The sequence below is a fragment of the Nanorana parkeri genome, unplaced genomic scaffold (genome assembly GCF_000935625.1).
Source record: "Nanorana parkeri isolate BGI_ZX_2015 unplaced genomic scaffold, ASM93562v1 scaffold456, whole genome shotgun sequence".
In the NCBI taxonomy this organism is placed as follows: Eukaryota; Metazoa; Chordata; class Amphibia; order Anura; family Dicroglossidae; genus Nanorana; species Nanorana parkeri.
The window spans coordinates 1,043,448-1,051,568 of record NW_017306724.1 but is presented as its reverse complement, the minus strand read 5'-3'; the positions used below and the strand labels follow the sequence as shown (position 1 = coordinate 1,051,568).

The window sequence follows — 8,121 nt, the reverse complement described above, 5'->3', positions numbered from 1 at the left end:
TCCTCTTTTTCCCCCATTAACTGGGGGGGGGGGGGGGTGGAGTGAGAAGCTTCTGGCAAGATCAGCATATATTTTCTGTAATTTTTGAACATTTTCTTAAAATTACACTGCTAAGATCAAGAGATATTCTGTATGTGCAGTACTTGAGGAATTAAAAAATGAAAACTGCCGCCACCACATCTAAGAACTGTTAAACTGCAATATATTACATTTTTGTTCTGGGGTTTAGTTATACTATAAAGAGAGCCATGTAACTGTCCTGTGGCTTTCATGCTGTTGGTCTGCTAGAGAACATCCCATTATTGGGACCCCAACATTTTTTTTGTGCAATCGTTCTGGGACCTCCAGGTGACACTGTCATTTTCCGAAGTGGCTTACTATAATTTGCCACTCTTCATAGCCTTTATGCCAAACAAATATCACTGTGCCATTGTTCTAAAACACCAAACAATTGTCAACGTACCATAGTTTTTGGACACCAGCAAGTGTTACCAATTTATAGTACTAGAACCAAGTAAGGACCAATGTGCCATAGGTCTATTACACCAAGCAGAAGCTACTGCAAGAGTTCTAGTACCAAGCATCAGTGTGCCTTAGTTGTAGAATACCAAGCAAGTGTCATTGTACCATAATTCTGGGACACCAAACAAGGGTCACTGTGACATAGTTCTAGGGCACCAAACAGGTGTCGTTGTACCATAGTTCTCGGACACTAAACAAGCATCAGTGTGTCATAGTTCTAGGACACCATACAAGTGCCATTGTGTCATAGTTCTAGGACACCATACAAGTGCCATTGTTCATAGTTATGGTACACCAAACAAGTATTACTGTGCCCTAGTTCTAGGACACCAAACAAGGGTCACCGTGCCATAGCTCTAGGACACCAAACAAGGGTCAGTGCCATAGTTCTAGGACACTAAACAAGTGTTACTGGGCCATAGTTCTAGGACACCAAGCAAGCATCAGTGTGTCGCAGTTCTAGGACACCATACGAGTGCCATTGTGCCACAGTTCTAGGATACAAAACAAGTGTCACTGTGCCATAGTTCCATGGCAGCAAACAGATGTAATTGTACCATGGTTGCAGGATACCAATCAAAAATCACTGTACAATAGTTCCATGGCACCAAACAGGTGTCATTGTACCATAGTTATAGGACACTAAATAAGTGTTACTGGGCCATAGTTCTAGGATACCAAGCAAGCATCAGTGTGATAATAGTTATAGGACACCATACAAGTGCCATCGTTCTAGGATACCAAACAGGTGTCATTGTATCATAGTTCTAGGACACCAAACAAGAATCATTGTGCCATAATTCCAGGGCACCAAACTGGTGTCATTGTACCATAGGTCCAAGACACTAAATAAGTGTTACTGGGCCATAGTTCTAGGACACCAAACAAGGGTCACTGTGCCATAGTTCTAGGACACTAAACAAGGGTCACTGTGCCATAGTTCTAGGACACTAAACAAGTGCCACTGTGCCATAGTTCTTGAAACCAAACAAGTGTTATTGTGTCATAGTTTTAGGACACCAAGCAAGTATCAGTGTGCCATAGTTCTAGGACACGAAGCAAGCATCAGTGTGCCATAGTTCTAGGACACCAAGCAAGTATCAGTGTGCCATAGTTCTAGGACACGAAGCAAGCATCAGTGTGCCACAGGGACGTGCGGTCAGGGGAGGCAGATCGACGGGCCTGTGGGTCCCCCCTCGATCCGTCGGGGGAGGCTCCCCGCAGCCTGGCGCGTCCTCAGGGGCTACCTGGTTGATCCTGCCTCCACCTGAGGCGCCGACGCGGAGCCGACGTTTTTGCCCTTGCCACCCCCCGTTCAGACCGATGGGACACCCTGCGCGCCAGCGGGGAGGGGTCGCCAGGGCGGTGAGCAGACTCTCCTAGGTCCCCGGCGCACTTCCCCTCCCTTGGCCCCGGCGCGAGCTCCTGTGGCCCCCCGCTGGGCCCGGGTATCCCCGGGGAGGGGCCCCCTCGTGAAAGGAAGGCGGTGCCCCGTCAAATTACCCACTCCCGAATCGGGGAGGTAGTGACGAAAAATAACAATACAGGACTCTTTCGAGGCACTGTAATTGGAATGAGTACACTTTAAATCCTTTAACGAGGATCTATTGGAGGGCAAGTCTGGTGCCAGCAGCCGCGGTAATTCAGTTGCTGTCCGGCTGTCAGATGAGAAAGAGCTATTCCTGGTCTCTCTGCGGCTTCAGTCACTGGGGGAGACTTTCCCACTCCTTGGCCTGACTTAGGCCCACTATGGAGGGTCGGCTTCCCTCCCCGGCTTGGGGATGGAAGGCCCGGCTCGATGCCCTTTTTGCCGTGCTGGATTTCGGGGACGGCAGGCCCTTAAGGAAGGACCTGTCCTTGGCGGAGCACCAGGTCCTGTCCAGGAGAATCCGTGAACAGGTGATCCTGTTGGAGGAATTGGAAGGAGGTATGGACGGAAAGATCAGAGAGTGGAAGAAGGGTGTGGGGCGGCCTCATGCAGTGCCTACAGAGGAGATTCTGCTGCTCTCTGGGGTGCTCCTTGAGTGCAGGGATCTCCTGCAGGTGGGTCGCCTCTGCCTGGAACAGTCCCATCCGCTGCTGCGCGACTCCAGAGAGGGTTCGCCGGATATGATCCCCGATACGCCACCTGATGGTGCAGGTTCCGGAATGATGTCCCATTCCTATACTGGAGTGGTGAAAGGAAGAGGAGTAGAGCTGCGGGCTTTCCAGGAGGCGCCCACTGAGAAGCTCCTAGAGCTCTTAAGGATTTAAAGGGACAGCATGACAAATATGATAAAATGTTGTGCCAGCTTCAGAATCGGCTGAAGAAGTTGAGAGCAATGTCAAACAAAACTACCAGTTTTAAAAGAGCACCTATCAGAGAGGAAATTATCCAGAAGAAGCAAGAAGAGCAGCATGTACTTTCCAATATTGATGAGGTAAAGTCAAAGATTGCAGAGGTGCAGTCCAGTCTGCAAAGAAGAGCTGCAGGCCTGCCTAAGGTGACGGCCCCAGAGAGCGGCGACGGAAGTTTTTGGAAGAGAGGAGGGCGATAGAGGCGGGAGTTGGCTCTGGCCTGGAGTCGGAGGTGGAAGAGGGAGCTTCAACTTCGGATGCCAGAGCTTTGAAAGTTTGGAGAAGAGCTGTGCGAAGGAAGTGTTAAAGCAGGAAAGAAAGAGAAGAAAAAGGATTCCTCGAGGAGGGCTCCTGAGGTTCTGTGCAAGAAAGGGGGTCGAGTGGATCCGGCGAGGAGGGTGAGACTTCCCTCCATGTGCCTGGAGAGGCATCCCCGTTTGGTGATGGCACCTGTGTACTTTTGGAGGTTCCCTCTCCAGTGTCCCTTCCCAACGCCCCCCTTTCCCAACACCCCTCTTCCCTTCCCTCTGCCTTACCTGTTGCCCCGCTTTCTGCTGTCAGTGTTGTTGAGGGAGACCCAGGCTCTGCCCCCGTGGAGTAGGTCCTGGGAATCCCTGTTGAGCTGACTAGGGTAGATGTGTCCAAGATGGCATCTGATGGATCCGTTCTGGTTCATGCCAAACTAAAAGTGAAAGAGGTGGAGTTGGGAGCTGGACGGGCCGCGGGTGACGTCACTTCCGGTTTGCAGGTCACTTCCGGTTTGCAGGTAATTTCCGGTCCTTGTGGAGCCCTGACGGTGGCTTCCGGTTCCACTTTCAGTTTGGGTGCTGCAGACGTTGCTGCTGGTAATGCTTCAGGAGACCAGGTTGGATAGCTTGGCAGCATTGCACTTGGCTAAACGTGAGTGGAAGAGGGGGCCATCATATTTTAGAGGGTCGTCCGCGATTATTATATTGAGCTTCTCGGAAGGATGAGACCCCTGGAGGATCGGGCCTATGGTTTTCTGGGGAACCTCGTACCCCCTGATAATCTGAATCTATCTCCGGATGAGTTGCTTAGCAAGATTACCGTTGAAGAGGACACGGAGAGTATAATGCAGCAGAACAAAAACAAGTCCCCTGGCCCTGACGGACTGACGGTCGAGTTCTACCAGCAGTTCTGCACTCTCCTGTGAGAGTCTTGGCTACGCACTATAGTGTTTCGCTTGCCTTGAGGGACTGTCCACCACAGACTCTTGCTTCGGGATTGCAAAATATCAATTCCCGGCGGCTTCCGGAGAAATATAGAGATGTGGTGTTTCTCTCTTTCCACGGTAGACTCTATGTTCGGGGGAACCTGAAGTACAGGAACGTTCAGGACCGTGGTTGTCCTCGGGTGGAATGTTCCGGGAAAGAGGAGTCTATGGACTACTTTCTCCTTCAGTGGCCCTTCAATGTACACGTCTACAAAGAGGACTCGGCCGCCTTGGGCATCCCCTGTCTCTCCCGCATGACTTATGCAGAGTGGGTGTACAGGACGTCCAATTCCAGAGAGGGAGGAGATTTAATTTGAGCACTCTTTTTCTAGTTAGTGCAGTTGTTAGGTATTTCACGTGGAATGCGCAGTGTCAGGTTTCCCTGCAGAGAAAATACCTTTCTTGTCAGCTGGTGGTGCATGATATCAGGAGGGCTGGTTATATCCAGCTCAGTTGCTGTCTGGCTGTTGGAGAGGCTGCTGCACCTTGCTGCTCTGTGGACCTGGTCTGGAGGAGCTGGCCTGCTGCGGAGGAACTCGTCAGGGAGCCGAGAGACTGGAGGAAGATTGGCAGGCCCCATGCAGTCCCTACTGCAGATATCCTGCTACTGTCCGGGGTTCTGGCGGAGTGCAGAGAGTTTTTGCGAGAGGGCCATTGGTGGCTGTCCCGTGAGAGAACCGGAGAGTTGCCCCCCCGAGGTTGTCCCAGACGCCCCGACTGAGGGTGCTGGTCCCTCCAGGCATGGCTGTGTTGGAATGGCCAGGGGGAAAAGAGTGGAAGAGCAGACCTTCCAGGAGTTGCCTACATAGAAGCTCCTGGAGGTCCTTAAGACCTTCAAAGAGAAGTATGATGGTTACAGTGCTGATTTGTGTCGTCTGCAGGATGATCTGTAAACCCTTCGGGCTGTATCTAACCGGACCTCAAGTCAGAAGAGGGGCCCGATTAGGGAGCAGATTGAAGAGAAGAAGGAGACGGAGCTGGTGATTTTGCGTGACCTGGAACATGTGGAGCGTCAGGCCTCAGAGATACAGGCTATACCACACCGCAGGACGGCTGGTCCACCGAGAGGGACAGCTAGGGAGCGGAGACAAAGGAAGCTCGAGGAGAGGAGAGCAATAGAGGCTGAATCAAGTTTGGAGTCTGAAGTTGAAATTGTGGACTATACTCCTGGGACAAGTGCAAGGGCTGCAGGGCATGCCAGCCCTTTGAGCCAGACAGCGAAGCAGGTGCTAGATGCCTGTGGGGACGAAAGGACTATGAAGAGCGGCCCCCGGCCTCCCCGGAGTCGTTGGGACCGGAGCGCGGACGGAAGCGGGCCGCCTCTCTCCCGGAGCGCATCGCATGTTCGTTGGGAACCCGGTGCTAAATCATTCGTAGACGACATGATTCAGGGTCAGGGTTTCGTACGTAGCAGAGCAGCTACCTCGCTGCGATCTATTGAAAGTCATCCCTTGAGCCAAGCTTTTGTCTTCCCCACGGGGGGGAAGTGGACAGGTGGCTGTCCCCTTGTCCCCCCGACCTCTCCTGTCTCCCCGGGACATAGGGAAAGGGTGCGAGCGTCGACGGCGAGGAGGGGGAAAAAAGTTTGTGCCGCCAGGAGGAGAGCGGGGAGGGGCGGCCGGCGGCTTGCTAGGAGTCAGGCATATCGGGTCCGTGGATCGCCGACCGGGTAGTCCAGTTGAACAAGTCCAGCGGGGGCGTGGATCGCCGACCAGGCTTAAGTTTCGTCGGCCAGCTCGTCCCGCGAGAAGAAAGGGGGGGGTACCAGTGTCCTCCGGCCACCATCGGCAGTCAAGCAAGTGAGGGACAGGGAGGCTTCTCTTCCCTTCCTCCTCCTCACACAGCTTGGTTACCAAAGCTGGGAGTGGGGCTGCGACTGGATGGGGGGATGCCTCACCAATCACATAAGGCACGTCACGTCACTACCTCACCCAGCACACAAGGCAGGGCACGTCACTGGTGTGCCATAGTTCTAGGACACCAAACAAGCATCAGTGTCGTAGCAAGTGTCATTGTGCACATGTTCTGCAATAACAAGCTGCAGTATCTTATCTCTCTTATTCTCCAAGAGTTTGTTTGTCATTGTTCTCAGATACCTTGTGTCAGTGTGTTCTTTTTATCTAGGATTCCAAGAGTCCTACTGTCATTGCTGTGTTCCACCAAGAGTTGCTGCATGTCATTGTCCTGAATCCTTCAATGTATCATTGAAGTAGTACAAAACACAATGTCTGCTTTGGAGCTACGAATGCTGATTTTAAGACTTCTATGTATAATAAGGTTAAAAATAATTGCACAGAGTCTGAAATAAATCTGCTTTGATAAATCACAAAACATCATTGACCAGTAATCTGCAGATATATACCTATTATTACACTAAAGAGCCGTGATCTTTGAACGTGTCCCGCAGCTGTAATCTGCTGGAATACGCAGAGTCTGAATCGTGCCATTGCTCATGTTGTGCAGTGAAAGAAACTTGCTGATGGAAATCTCGGAAAGCTTAGGCAGAGACACCCTGGATTATCAGTCTGGGTCTGCCTATAACTGGACAGAGAACAGATAGAGTAATGGCCAGGGAGATTTATGATTTCCCAGCCATCACCATAAAGCAATTATTACTTGAGAGGTGACTCTCCCGCTAGGCACTGTGCTGTGAAAATGTTTTGAATACAATTTCTTCTCTGTGCCTGGAGACAATAAGGGTCACATCACTTCTCCGCTCTATGGAAACCTATTTCAGTAGCTGGGTGATTTCTGTGGGCAACATACAATATATGTTATCGTCTTCAAATTAACTTCCCGTAACCCCTGCATGGGAGGAGTGACTGGAAGGAGGGGCAGCACTGCAAACCAATCAGCCAATTTGCTCCCAATTCCACAGTGTAAACTTGCTGAATGGAGGATTGCAGTGATGAGTTCATATTGAAAGTGGCATTTATTTTATGTCATTAACGGATAATTAACACCCCCCTTTATTTCTTTGCATATACAGGCAGTCCCCGAGTTACATACATCCGACTTACATACGACTCCTACTTACAAACGGAGGCTACTACTGTAAAGCAGGGCAGGGGCGTCCCAAGGCTGGGTTTCACCCGGTCTCTAGACCGGGTGACACTCCGCTGTGTCGTCATCGCGCATGCGCGGACATCTGATTGACGCCTGCCGGTGGCCCCCCTTGTGGCAACACTGCAGCAGGAGTAGTTGTAATGCTACAGCGCTCGTGCTGACACGGAGTGCCCACCTTTTTGGGTCTGGTTTGTAGTAGTGTACGTACATTACAGGAAGTCTACCCCTAGAAAGGGAAATTCACTCCTGTAAGAGTTACCATGGGAAAAAGGTGTCTGCATTGAAGCTTTATCACCAATCCTTGTTTTCACGACAACCCAAAAGTTTCAAAATCCAATTGTCACAGGGACAGAAAGTGAGGTGAAATCTTCTGAACAGGGGCACACACACAGCACAACAAACTTTACAGGGGGTAAACACTTCCCTATGCTATCCAAAACCCCCCAAAAAATTTGGGGCTGCAGTTACACTTACAAAATGTACCTGTTCCAACTTACATACAAATTCAACTTAAGAATAAACCTACAGTCCCTATCTTGTACGTAACACGGGGACTGCCTGTATCTACTGCTAGCAAGCAGTAGATACAGTGGGGCAAAAAAGTATTTAGTCAGCCACCAATTGTGCAAGTTCTCCCACTTAAAAGATGATAGGCCTGTAATTGGCATCATAGGTAGACCTCAACTATGAGAGACAAAATGAGAAAACAAATCCAGACAAATCACATTGGCTGATTTGGAACAAATTTATTTGCAAATTATGGTGGAAAATAAGTATTTGGTCACCTACAAACAAGCAAGAGTTCTGGCTCTCACAGACCTGTACCTTCTTCTTTAAGAGGCTCCTCTGTCCTGCACTCATTACCTGTATCAATGGCACCTGTTTGAACTTGTTATCAGTATAAAAGACACCTGTCCACAACCTCAAACAGTCACACTCCAAACTCCACTATGGTGAAGACC

General features: G+C 50.4%; 1 long non-coding RNA gene across 2 annotated transcripts in view; it reads left to right on the top strand.

Moving 5' to 3' along the window:
* The first annotated feature begins 1,990 nt into the window (after positions 1–1,990).
* Positions 1,991–8,121, top strand: part of LOC108790246 — a 25,767-nt gene continuing 19,636 nt past the window's right edge. For both annotated transcript variants that reach the window (XR_001941440.1, XR_001941441.1), the window contains exons 1-2: positions 1,991–2,168; positions 3,145–3,148. This is a non-coding gene — a long non-coding RNA (uncharacterized LOC108790246). The remainder of the gene's footprint in view (positions 2,169–3,144; positions 3,149–8,121) is intronic.